At 35.5% G+C, this 14,928-nt stretch overlaps 1 protein-coding gene across 2 annotated transcripts in view; it reads right to left on the bottom strand.

The window, feature by feature from the left end:
- The window catches only part of LOC124169727, a 562,768-nt gene that overhangs the window by 219,925 nt on the left and 327,915 nt on the right, over window positions 1–14,928 (bottom strand). For both annotated transcript variants that reach the window (XM_046548416.1, XM_046548417.1), the window contains one exon: window positions 8,661–8,742. The gene's annotated coding sequence lies outside the window, so the exon portion shown is untranslated. The remainder of the gene's footprint in view (window positions 1–8,660; window positions 8,743–14,928) is intronic.

Genomic DNA, 14,928 nt, shown 5'->3' with positions numbered 1-14,928 from the left:
AACCTGCGATCAATGGAAAGGTGGGATGAAAAAAAATCAATAGGAATAATTAATTCATAAAAAGACTGAATACATTAATATACTAGTGATTGAATGCGCATATCACTAATTTAAATTTTATTGTATCATAATTAATATTCTCATTTAATTTATGGATGTATTTACACCAGTGCATTAAAAATTTCACCGATTTAGGGAGAATATGCTCTATGTATTATCACTTGGAATTTATACAATATTAATGTCCCCTTGATCATACTAAATGTATTCAGGAAAATAAAACCGGGGAGCAGTCGTGATTTAAATTATTGATTGCTGATGATAGCGAATTTATGAGTAGTGCATTTAAAAACGCACTTCAACGGGTCGCCCTTATATTTAAGAATAGTTAAGCTATTCTAGTGTCGCGTAGATCATAAGAAAAACAAAAGAATCTCGATCATAGCAACGCTGTTATTATTTTTAAGCTGAAGGCAGCGTTTCGTGGTTTGAACAAGCAAATATGCTCATGAACGGATAAATATTTCTAAGAACTTTGGTGCAAATGCAGACACATACAGAAAATAGCTCAGGTGTTAATATATGCTCGGAGAAAGACTCAGTATTCCACAATGTACCTACAAAATGACAGGGATTAAACACCAAGGGATTTGAAGAGGGATCGGATATTTAAAATAGAAAAGACCGAAATAACAACGTTAGGCACAAAAATGAAAGCATTAAGAGTTGAGTTTTGTAACCAAAGACGAGGAGACGGGGATGGACGAAGAAAGGAAAAAATGTTAAGCAGGATGGAATATGCGGAAAAGGGCATTGTACAAATTATGGATGAGCTTGTGGCTTTGGATGCACGCAAAAAAGTGTGTATTGATTATGTTTCTTCGTGGCAGCGATACATGGTTTTTGACAGGGACAGAGAGGTCCAGTATGGAAACATTGGAAAGTGGTGCAGAAAGAGAGTAAAGAAAATAAAACGGATCGACAGAGTAAATACGGATGAAGTTTCAAGTAGAGTGGTAATTAGAGAAGCCATATAATAACCCTAAGAAGAAGACGGGAAAATTAAAATCGCCACATCATTGACGCATAATTGGCTGATGAAGGCCTTTGCTCTTAAGAGAGCTGGGTGTAGAGCAGCTCTAATCCAATATCCTGATTGTGGACTTTACGATGGTGAAAAACTCTTCTAATAACAGCTAAAATTACAATTTTCAATACTATAACTGGCTATTCTAATCTGACATCATGGAATAAAACACCATGAAGAAAATTAGAGCGAGTGACGATTCTCTAGGCATTGGCTTCACATGAGACGATTCCGGCAGAATATTTGAAAGATTTATAAAGTCATCTACATATTAAGGTTAATGTACCGAACATGTATCACGATAATATCATTTATTCGTGGTGAAAAATAAAATAAACGCCAAAAAAGTCCTAACATACCACCGAAATCCCGTATTATGGAAGAAGTATAAAGGCATCAGAGCTATCCACTATTTTGGTTTATCACATGTACTTTCAAATTGAAAAAGACAGTTGGTTCACAATCTTTCAGGTATGATAATGGCCATGAGTGCTATATTGACTGAATGGTTCATATCGTTGGCTAAGTTCTAACAACACGTATCTCAAATTCGGCCGGTTTTAGATAGGTAACTTGAACAAAGTTTAATGGCATTAAAAAATAAAATACAAGCGAAAACCAACTCTTTGTTTGCAAAGGAATGCTTCTTTTTCAGTTTTATGAACTTTTGGTTTTTGATTTCAGTGTACAAGTAAAAGAAATTTATCGTTTTTTAGCTCTCCTGAAAAGTTGCTATTTTGGAGATACGTGTTGTCAGAACTTAGCCATCAAAATGCTATGAATAAAATCCCTCCCAATTAATATTTTTTAAAGAGAGAGGAAAATGTAGACAAATTTCTCCTTGAGTTGCTACCGAATAAAATGAATTTAAAATGCAACGGTTCAGTGGCCTGTGTTTTTCATCGATCTCTGTTTGAAAAAAATACTGTTTCCTCGACTTGCCACCACCGTAAAAATGCCAGCTGTTTGCGGAGCTTGCGTGTCGCAATTCGTGATTCTTATGTTTTTTTATTTTCGCAGCTCCGGCGAGTGCGACGCGCGCTTGTCGCACAGGATCTGCAGTGTAACGCATGGCGAAATGACGCTCATAGGTGTCTGTGGCGGACCGCGGAGATAACGTGACCCATAAATTGTTCGCCGTTTCTCTCCGTCTATCTATCCTCGGTGGACCTTTTCAACTCGCCCAAGGCAACATGTTTTCGCTTGTTTCCGCGTCCTTCCGTCTTTCGCTTAACTCATCCACTGCCTCTCTTTACCACTGATTTCTGTAACCACTTCAGTCGCATTTTGATTAGCTTTCAAAAATGTCCGCGACACGGTGATTGCAATGCGATCCACTTCAGTGGCGTAGCCAGGGGTTGGTCCAGGGGGTCCGAACCCCCCAAAATATAAAAATCCAATAATTTTTATTCATAAAATAAAACAAAATATTTAAAAAATCATGAATTTACAAAATATTTCTATTACAAATGAAGTTTTTTCGATTATGAAAAGTGTTAAAATTAGTTTAAAACCATTTCTTAGTACCCTGTTTTAAAAAAGAATAACACCCCTGGATTTGGACCCCCCCCCTAAGAAATTCCTGGCTACGCCCCTGATCCACTTTTTCTAATATTTTACAGTATAATGTCCAAGATGGAAAATTTTTCTTTTTTCGTCGTTAAGTTTTTGCTAGGTGAAAGACTCGACTATTCCTACTAAAAGAAAACATGTTATGGAAACATATGCTCGGTGTTATTAGCATGATATGTTCCCTTTAAGTAGGAAACGTTTAGCCTTGCACCTAGCAACAGTTTAAATATAAAAAAAATCGTCCAACTTGGACCTGATGCCTATTAGTTAGCTGCAGTTAGCGATTCATATATCACTGTAATATTTAATTCTTTTTTCTTACAAATATTTGCGCGGTATTCGGTTATCCACACTGGTTTTGATTTTAGGGATAACCTAGAGCTTCCATATTTATGTTTTGTACTAATAATTGTACATATTAGGGGCATTAAAATTAGTATATTAGTATAAGATCACATATTAATTAAAATAATATTTCTGTTATAATGTCTGATTGAAAGGGTTAATACGACCGAAAAAAAATCAAGGCCTTTTACGTGAATTGCCATAAGGGAAATTCCCCTGGGCCGAGTATAGAACCTTGGACCTTAAGCTTTCCATAAGAATCTGCATAGGGTCAATGTATGCGAGGTAATTGTACCTAGGCTCATGCTACTAGATGCTAGGCCCTCACGGACCATTATGGATGGCAACGCAGGGAAGAAAGGACTTCAATGAAGCCACAACAGGATGATAGCCACAAACCTGCGCTATCCTGGATAGCATAGTGAACTGAGCAGTCGGCCGAAACGCCTAAGGCCTGTGGTTCGATTCACAATCTAGGGGAATTTTTCAAATGGCAATTCATGTAAATTTCATCGCCGTTCACGCAGCAAGCTCGAAATATTACACAATTTAGCCCTTATCATAAAAATTTTAGTGAAACGTAACATGAATTACTACGAACTAGGCTCCTTCCGACATGCAACTTCAATCACAGTAAAAGCACAGAATCAAAATAAAAGAGAGATTATAGAGAACTTATGATGGATTTTAAGTCAGACAAATTCACCTCCTTTACTTTTACTAATGACCTTCAAGAGAGAATTCAGCCAGTGGCCTAGCGAGAGGGTAGGTACGGGGGGTGTGGACCTCTGTCCCCCCAAATATAAAGGCACAATTACTTTCCTTCATAAAAGAAAACAAAATATTGAAAAATCATGAATTCACACAAGATTTCTTTGACAAAAGAAGATTTTTCGATCATGAAAAGTGTTAAAATTAGTTTAAAACCCTCTAATTAGTACCCTGGTGTTCAAAAATCCCCCCCCCAGAACGAAATTCCTAGCCACCCAACTGACTTCAGCTATTCTCAGGTAATGACTTCCCTAAGTCCAGTAATGCCACTTTAAGCTTAGTGAACAAATTGCCGCTATATCTAGTCTTGAACTCCATTTCCGCGTCTAGGTTGATCGAGTAAATTTATTTTAAACATGGCTTCAGCAAACGGTGACACTTGGCATAAAATCTCTAAATCTTTAAATCCTCATCTTGATCACGAATATGAATTTAGGGAATAAATGCCAAAATTAATGCTATATAAAACTACTTAGATGTCTTGGGTTTCTGGCATTCATCCTTATCCCCCTCTCCTATTTCCCCTACCAAACCCAGCCCACCGACATGAAGGATATATTTCGAAACCCACACCGTCACGTATTTTCCCGAAAGTATTGACCAGCAGGGGTTGCGATGCCCCATCAAAACCACGATCACGAGGTAAACACGATAATAAGTTAAATGTAATTATCATTATAGTATCAATGTTCTACAATAAATGATGAGTACTAATGACTTGGAATCATTATTTTTCGAAAGTAACACACATAATTGATAAAAAAAGCTGTAAGCCTTTGCGATGAGTTGATTACAAAAACGACTTTTGAGTGTAGCCTTACAATTTATTGAACAGCCTAACTCAAACAAATTTCCGTGGTTAGCGTCGAATTGAATGAAAAGAAAATTAAACATAAAATATTTATGAAACCATGGTAGTGATCTAATAAATATATTATGCGGTAAAACGTAGTTTCATTTTCATTCAATATGAATAAATTCCATAAAGTAACGCCTCAAACTTTCAACTTTGTTAGCGTCGAATTCAAATAAACGGAGAGGCTAAATTGAGCATGTGAAAATGTAAAATTACCAATATAATCAAATGAATTCGCCTAGCGACTGAGAAACATAAAAAAAAACTTTCTCCCAGTGTCTGTAGGATCAACTGCGCCCAACGGGAGGTTTAGCACGCAGAGATATATTCGTCTCTGATGAAAACTCTCCAATTCCTCACTCACTCCCCTGCAAATCACAGAATGCCTATTGCCCCTTCTTTCACCCTAACTGAGCCTTTCACCATCAATCTTCCTTCTAAAACCCAAATACGTCCTCAATTCCCTTTTTCTTCTGGTTTCAACTCTCCGCATGTAATTGTGTTTCGCAGTGAGAATACCGTTAATAAATAAGTTTTTTTTCATGAGGAAAGGAAACCTAATCCCGTAGGACTGGAAATATTTAGAAAGAAGAAAACCTTAATGAAATTTTGAGCTTATTCGGCGTCCCTGAAGCATCACTACCGCTCGGTCGATCACATTTTGTCTTTTTTGCCTGTTAGTAATCGATTAAAACTTTCGCAATAATCTTGAAACATTCATTTTATGCAGAATAAACCAGACTCAGCATTAACCTGCATCTCAAATATTTAAAAAAATTATTTCTGAGAAAGAACTAAGGCATATTTTTTCAAATTTTGGAGACACCCGACGTTTTGACGAAGGCCTATATTTTATGCACTGAGCATTTAAAGAAGATAGCGTAAGTTTAAAACAAGTAATATGCCACAAAAAATTAGCGATAGGCATTCGACCTCCTAAAATTTTTTTATTAAAAAAGAGTGCCTACAAATGCATATTTATGGGGATATACAATTATATTTTACAGTGAATAAAATTGAGGGATGAACTTCAATCTGCAAACAGAAGTATTTTGTTATGCTGCAGTGATAATAGGAAATAATTGGTTTGGGAAATAGTAGAGGCACAATGATAACAGGAATTATACGTATCAGAAGATAGTAAAATAATGGATAACCAGAAGAATACGTAATCCTGATTTATTACCACATAGAGAGTTTGAAGAGTCAGATATCAAACTATTAGTTTGTCCTAGCTACCCAACGAAATTTCCTATTAACCAGTAGACACTTCGAAAAATCTAATGTTATATACATCTTTTATCAAAGGACTATCATCCAAGCAAATTATCTGAGCAGTAAATGATAAATATGCTCATAAATCCAGGAGCTTCAGCAGAGATGATAATGCAAAGATAAAGGTGAAAGAGATCGAGAATTTCTGATATACATTACTACCTAATGAGTAATGGTGTAAAATGCAGCGTGATTTCACGAGAAATTCAATAGCGTGAACAATATACCTCCAAAAATATCAAAAATATTCATGGCATTTATATCCGCAGTTTCATAAGAAATGATCGGCAGTAATTTCACAATAATAAACGTAAATCCTAGGGATTCAATGCATTTTTGAAGCCTGAGGACTGATGTGGAATCCGTTTGCATTGAAAAAAAAAAGATATTCGAACCTTATTTTGCTGTATTTTACATCGTTACGAGAGCCTAATATATACGTCGTTGATGATATGATTTAAAGATCTGAAAGGTTATACAGAGTTTATGTAGCGAAGCATAAGGGAGTTATCCATTTCCCGGGAAAATTTTCATTGCATTCTCAGAACAATAACATTTCATGGGACGGTTTGTGGGACTTTTTAATTGTTCCTCCAAATACAGCTTTTCATATAACGTTAGACTGCATTACGAATTTTTCCGTCTTCTGGAGCATATAATGCTCTTTCACAGTGGTAGCAATTATTGGTCCCATAGAGGAAAATATATTTCGCAACAAAGAGGCCCTAATGTCCTGTCTCCGCACTATAGATAATTATACACCCTATTACGACCGATAATTAACTATGCCCATGGAATATGGGTATAACCTCACAGTTAAAATTAGTGGAAACGGTATTCACGCACATTGTTTGTGGGAGACACGTGGGGAAATAAGTTTATTAACAGATGGCACTATTGACCGGCAATCGAGTAATCCGGGTTCGAACTCCGGCTAAGCTGATTATTTCTCACACCAAATTTCATGCTTGAAATAATTACACCGATGCGCGTGACTGCGAACAAAGTTACTCGTTTCATGCATTACTTTGGAAATTATCATAATGAAATACCGGATACTATGATGGTGGTGGATACTATGGGGTGAGGGGCAAGAACACAGTCACTCACTGAAAACAACAAAAGAAAATTTTAAATAATGAATGACGTGAGTTATAAGCCGTTGTTTGATTCCACTTGCTTACCTCTCATTGCATGGCATTACGTACCAAATAAAACCATGGAAGTGGCATGAGTTTAAATGGGCTTTTGGGTTTAAAAAATATATTAAAAAAATAATTTTCATCATCCTCATTTTCTACAAATGAGCTACTGATGCTCATATCTTCTCTTCGCTACCAGAAAATGATTCCCCGAGAGTCCTCATGTATTCGTGCGAAAGATGTCGGTCAATGGTCCTTCCCTTTCCACAGAGAAAGCAGATCGGTCATTTTTTTCTCATTACCACATCTTTCTCTTCCTTCATCAGTCCTCTCCCCAACCCTAACGCTGTCAACAGCAGCCACTGAAGACTGAGTGAATATTTACGCGAAGGACGATACAGCGCAGATATACTTTAACCCCGATATAAGTAGAATACGCTTTCGTTCAGCGGTATTAAATTTTTTGTTGTAAATAGAATTGTCCATAAGTTGTTTAATGTTTGCATATGCATCGTATTCAATACCAACAAGAATACGCTACGATATTTATTTGCGGAGATTTAAAAATTAACGACGTACATTCGATAAGAAGTACCGATATAATGACAATCCTGATCATTAAAAGGCGCTATTTCAGGTATGAAAATGAAGAGAACTTCAGTATAAATATTGCAAAATTATCTACGAATAAAAACTTGAGTCCAATTTTGATGTACCTTCTGTAATTCATTCATGGGCCCTCATTAACAGAATGCTACTCTATTTATTTATTACATCGGGTGTTTTAATTGTTTAGAACGTAAATTTGGACAGAAGCATCGATATAATGACAATCCTGAACATTCAGTGCAATAAAAAAAGCTTTTTCAGGCATGATATTGGATAGTACCGCGATGTAAAATTGTAAAATTATTCACTATCATAAACTTAAGCTGAGGTAGGCTTTGATGAACCATAAATGTATTTATTTCTTATAAGCTTCTAAAAAAGCACGTTTTGGCTTCATATTCGTATGATAAAACAATTAATGATGCAAATGCATTTACAAACAGCAATATAGCGATGGTCATCTTCCTTTCCATCAGCACTGTCGTGATCATGTCATGATAATAGCAGGTCAGATAAAAATTATAATTAGTTATCTAAATCAGGAAAGTTCTTATGATAAAGTTAAAAATGTTCACCTTGTATTACAGCTGTACATAGTTTTATTTAGAATGACTCAGACAAATTTATACTCCGAATAAAAGCTTGAGCACATGTGAGGCTGAAACAAATAATACCGTGGAAGAGAATACTTTTTCATTTCAGAATAAAAATTGTCTTAGGAACGCACTAATCGCATAAATGTTGCCGGGAATGAATATTTTCATTAATAATTAATGATCTTGTGCTCGTTTGCATTAAATTCTGAACTAGCTCCCACAAGTCATATGGTTATAGAATTCATTTTCAATATTTCACTTCCGCAGGTAAAAGCTCCGTCAACTTGAGAGTCTAATGTTGCTTGTAAACAATTAAAGTAGACAAATTGTAACACTAATATTACTTTTCCTACTCCACCAGCAAAAATATTGAACTGATTGGGAGAAGTAAGTAGTATTTCACTTACCTTTCCCTCAAAAAACTTTGTTGAAAGTCGTCGGCTCTACCACGCCTGTCTGCTGATTGAAGTCCTCAGTATTTCAGAAAACCTGCAGAAAATGAAAATAAAAGATAAATCACACTTAATCAACAACGCATGCATTGCTTGAGGATCTTATTTGATTATTATTAAAACAGATTCCATTTGTACTTTTTACCGACATTACTGTATCAGAACAGGTATCAACTATCGAAGGGCATGGAAATTTAGTGTTTGGTTTATAATTCAAATAATAATTTACATCTTCTCTCAGCCATAAGAATACACGATTAATTAATACATACATTTAGTGATATTTGCCTCTGCAGAAGAAACCTCGTAATGGGGTCTCCTTCAAATGAGCCATATCACCTCAATTCATCTAATATTTGTCCCTTAGGGTCTCAGATTTTGATGAATATTTCTGTATGGATCTTTTCCACCTGTAACTAAATACCCGGGGACCGTATTCTTAAAAGAACGTTTGGTGCATAATTCACAGTGTCCGGCGATATATAGTGGAATTTTTTAATATTCATGAGGATAAAATAAAATGGTTAACTTCCACACACTTTTTTACTAACAAAAACTTTTACGAGACTTTTACGAGAAATTTGAAATTGTTAATAGCCCGCATAATCTTTGTAACGATGAAGTGTATTTTACCCAATCGCCTCTTTTATCCCTGAAAATTCCTGCCCGCTCTTAGCTGTTTTTAATTTCTGACCTTCGCCAACACCCGCTCCTCTCCTGGTTGTCATGACTTCTCTTCCATCCTCACCGTTTCACTAATTTACGTAATCCCTATTCCCAACCCCTCCTCCAAAGACCTTCCTTATTGCGCTCCTTTTAGTCAAACTGTCCCCCCCCTCCCTTGCTAGCCTTTCCACCCCACCTTTCCCCCCGCTGGACGGTATATATAGACCTTGGGAAGCCAAAATGGGTACCTTGATAATGACACTACGTGTCGAAACCGGGTCGGTAGTTTGTTAATAAAAAAGTGTGTGGATGTTAACCATTTCATTTTATCCTCATGAACGTTTGGTGCGTTTAAAGTACATTTTTATTTTTTCGTATTAATGCCAAAAAAGGGGTCTTGAATAATAAAATTCCTTCTATTTCACCACAAAAGTACCTGGAGCCTTGGTGTTGCCTGTCTTAAAGCTTTTAAAACCACTTAAACTTTTCGTATGACAAGGAATTCGTAAAAATTCATAAGCATACCTTTGCTGTTACTGCTATATCTAAATGTTAAAAAAGTTTTTCATTAAATTTTTAGTACTGAGACTCAAATAAAGAGTCAAAAGAATAAATAAAATTTTCTCGGGTTTTCGCGCGGATAAGATGTTCTAAGAGTGCCATGAAATCGTTCTTGTGAAGTTCAAACTACTAATGCGTGAATATTCAAATGAACTTTTGATTTAATTCTGCAATAAATTTTTTTCGGATAATTTACGATGTGGATTTGCTGGATTCAAATGTTTCCAATTGTGTCATTTTCCCATTCTCACGAAACTAACTTGACATTCTTCAATTACATCGTTCATTAACAAATAGCTCAAAATATGTGAAGGTGTCTTGCCCACAATTTATTTTTCTGACGATTCTTATGGCAGATAGAAAAGTAGAAGATAAATTTATTATCATGTATATTCCATTAGAAATACATTTTTTTCTCTGCTTTCATTAGATTAGTTCCTAAATAAAAACTTGATTGAATGCGATTCCGGAACGAATAATGCCCACCGCAAGCGCTCCTACTCTTCTAGATGTTCATTCGGCATTTTAATGCAAATCTTACAGATGTAAAGCGCACTTAGTATATCTTACCCGCGCGGAAACCCGAGAGAAGTTTATTTTTTTCTGTTCGCCGGGAAAGTGTAAAATCATACATTACTAAGCAATGTAACCTAAAGCTTCAACTATAAACTAACCACGCAGCCAATGTTCTTTTCTTATATTGTCAACCATTTGCTTTTATGAACCTTATTCGAGAGGCGAGCTAAAGATTTGGATCGGAAATGCGGCTAGTAACACTCAATTGTCATGTTAACTCATGCTATATAGGTTAAGTTAGACATTATTTATTGCATTTCAAAGAAAATTTATCATTTTAACAAATTGGTTAAGTTGCGTTAAAAGGTATAATTGAATTAAAAAGTGCCTGCTTTATTTCTATATTACTCAACCTAGTTTAGGCTAGAAGTTAATGTTCACTAGGCATTTAAATGTAAATCTCAATGATATAAAGTGATCTAAAAGATATCTTCATTTAAACTATTTTATAATTCAATAGATTTGTATTTTAAGGTACCCTTATGAATGCAATTTCAAAATAACCAAAAGCAATCAATTTAGCCTTTCCCCACGGGAGAGATTCCTATATTACAATTTTTCATTACCATTCATTGAAAAAGACTTCGTAACAATGGATTTGTCCAAAAAAACTTGCGTAAGACTTCTTCGTCCCCAATTACTACCTATATGGAATCACTGTTGGTAAAATTGCAGACACAATCGCTTCTTACCGGAGGATTAAACTCCTTCAAGAAATTTATGAAAATATGGATAAAATAAATTTATTATCACAAAAACCTAGTTTATAATAAAAACATATCTTTTGAGAAATCAAAACGTTGAGCAGGTATATCACAAGCAGTTTGAAACGGAGTAATCCTCAGTGCCTAACTACAATCCAAGGGCCAGTCGGGCGATGCAAATACTATTAACCCAGCCTCGCAGTGACCACCCGTCGCGTCGCGTCGAATAACCATAGAGGGCGCAGTGGACGCCACTTTCCGCTCGTTTCCGGATTACATCCCCCTCAGTCTCCCGTCAAAACACTACTCGAACCTTGTGCAAGGGAACGTCCTCTTGAAGTACTCCAGGATGCATTGAAACAAGAGAATAATTTTGGTTTGCGTGATGTCCGAATTTTAGGATTGCATCGAAGCTGTTGTACTCCATAGCAGCTTCGGATCGGATAAGTCTTATCGAGATTTGTACTTAGTTGCTGTATTTTTTGTCCCAGATATTGCTCGATACTATGATTTAGACTAATAGATATTGGCAAGCAGCTATAGCTGGCTACAGATACTAGTTTTATATATTCAGAGAAAAAGATTTTGTGCAACGCGAACTATGCATGCTCGAAAATTCAAATGTGCATTTTTGATGTCATTCAGCATTGACATGTATGTCCGAGGATTTACGATACGGATTCGCTGAATATATGTTTCCATTTCTTTCATGCCTCCATTTTTATGAAACTAAAGTGGTTTGATTAAATTACTTAGTTCATTAACAAATAGATCAAAACGTATTAAGATATCGTATCTACGAATAATGTACATGAAATTCTTAGGATATGAAGGACATTAGAGCAGCTTAAATATCCTTTTAAGTCCGTCATTATAAAATTTTTCCTCTACTTTGACTAGTTGAGACCCGCTTTAAGGAAAGGATTTTCATTTGCAATGTCAACAAAATATAGATCAGAAAGCCTATTTTTCACGGCCATCAGTCAGTAAAGTACAGTTAAGAATTCGTATTTCGACATTCTGTATTAAAATGAAATTCACTTCGTTTCTCTAACCAATCTTCCAAATTGGAAAACTGTATTTACGATATTTTAGAGATAATTCGATGCATATGCAAGCTAAAAAAAAAAGCTTCGGGTCATTCTGGATACAACATAAAAATGATTACGGCTGGAGGAACGCACAATCTACGTTTATCGCGGTTAAAGTATAAAGTAAACAGGGAAATAAATTGGATGAATAAGTTGAACTAATACGTCGATGCACTTTTCCACAGGTAATTGTGCAATTACCTTTTATTTCAACATGTCGAACATTCCGCTATATCACGCGTGAATCGCTTGAAATTATTGTATGAATATGGTTCAGGTACGACGCCATGGCAACAGCAAAGACACCAAACCAATAGTGTACGCACGACGGTTTATTCCATCACAAAAGCGAAACATGCAGTTTCAGTACCTTTGCTAAATTCCTCCTTTGAACTCGTTACTTTGGATGGCTTCGGAGAGGGAAATATTCCCGGGACTCAACATGTCCTAGTTCCTCCCACAATTGGATTCAGAAAGATCTGTTATTCCTTAATAGTCATGCGAACACCATTCTAGTTTTTGCACTCGTGACGTTGTGGGGTTTGATATAATGGTGCATACAAAGGAAACGGCTTCCGCTGCATCCGAACGGCTTATTACGTACGAAGAGAGAGAAAAAAGATGGCTTGGTTCACACATCCTAAAATCCCACATAAATATCCTTATTAAACGTCCATGCGTTCTGGATGTGGCACATCGACCTTTAAAACACAGCAGAGACGTCGTAAATAATGCGTTTTAACTCCTATAATTGACGCATGACATACGAGAAGTTGAATTCAGCTTGCACGCACTTGAAATAAAATGTGCACTTATGAGCAGATTTGATGAGTAATAAGCAGAATCTTTATAAATACCTACCGCTTTGAGACTAACGTATCCGAAATCTATTAGTGATATTTCCGCGGAAATAACAGAAAATTTTACCCTGGCAATTTAGATTTTCTGATAATGGTTTTGTGGAACAATATATATATCAAGAAGTATGATGGGAGATATAGTATAATTCATTATAAATCATAATCACAAATCGTCTTTCGCAAATTCATGAAAAAATAAGCAAAATCATGATGAATACCTACAAATTACATTGCGGTTAACGTTTCCAAAATCTATTTGTATAATTGACGCGGAAAATAATATTTTTACCACGGCAATACACATTTCCTGGTCATGATTTAGTGGGATAATACAAATGTCAAGGAGTATTATGAGAAATATATAATCCGCAATAAAAACACAATGGGAGGTAGGCACTTAAGATATCAAAACGTCCTTGGCTGGAATGATCAGATTCGTAAAAATGCTTATCAATTATCATAGGTGGAGGAATTTAACTTCGATGGAAGCATTTAATTCTCGGTAAGGATCTTTAATAGTATACGTAAGGGTTCGTCTTCCGGTCGGAGATTTGGCATTAGGGATAAATTTGTTATTAGTAGAAGAGGGAGTAGCTCGAGAATATCCAACTCAATTACCGCATTAAATTACTACCGTTAATAATTTCAGGAATATTACATATATTTAGAAGCTAAGATATAGGCTCGTAAATTATTAAATCCTAATTTCTCGTGTGGAATTCACAAACACTTCTTTTTCCATCAATTTTGGCCGAAAATTTTCAGTTTGAGAGAATATATTTCTTTTAATACTTATCGAATAAAATACTTATCCCTCACACTGTCATTGAAATTTTCGCCTTATCGAAATATAGCTTTATAGGTTTATACGCGACCACGAAAGTTGGATAAAATAATATTTTCCATGAAGTTAGGCCAAACGCAGGAAGTACTAGATATACATAAAAGTAGACAACCGAAAGGCTTCCACAAGAAATTAGCCTCAGGTACGTATTACGAACATCATTTCCTCTCTTCGGTAATTGACGTGGGCGATACCATAAACTATGAATATGCTGGAGAGGGTAAATGAGAATGGCGTCTGAATTTGAATCAGTTAATGGCTGTGGAACTAATCTGTGAGGCAAACTACACGCTTCTGAAGTACATCAGAGTAAGATAAATCCCAATTCTCATTCATCCAAGGAGATCATACTCCGGAAACCCTAAACTTCTGGCTATCATGAATACATCAAACGATAAACTTGGGCCCCATCTCCGTGACAGGAAACGCTAACTGGACCATTCAACGCTTGCTCAGACTTCTGATGATCTTGAGCATCTCAAGTTACGATAAAAACTAGGATTCATATTGTCATGTTCAAAGCAAAATGGACTTCAAACAAATATGCACTAAGGGATTCCAAAATGTTTATCTCGTGAAAAATGAAAGAATACTCACCACAATCTTCACAGTAGTCTACTTACTACGATTACTCGTCTACTTACTCGTATTAAAAAGTAATACAGATAAAATAAAAATGATACCGTTACACTGAGAGGTAATTTTTTCTCTAAAATGAAAGAGCACAATGTTCAATTTTCAATGAAAATAGTAGTACAACGTAACATAGCTAAGATATAAAAAGTATTAAGAATAAAAATTATCAAAATATTGAAATCGCTATGAATTAGGAATTAGTTGATATCATTTAATAATCAATATTATCAAGAATAATTGATAATTAATAAAAATTAAAAATAACCAAGAATTATAAATTAGTCA

This window comes from Ischnura elegans, chromosome 12, assembly GCF_921293095.1.
Source record: "Ischnura elegans chromosome 12, ioIscEleg1.1, whole genome shotgun sequence".
Lineage (NCBI taxonomy): Eukaryota > Metazoa > Arthropoda > Insecta > Odonata > Coenagrionidae > Ischnura > Ischnura elegans.
This window is presented reverse-complemented; position numbering and strand designations above follow the sequence as displayed.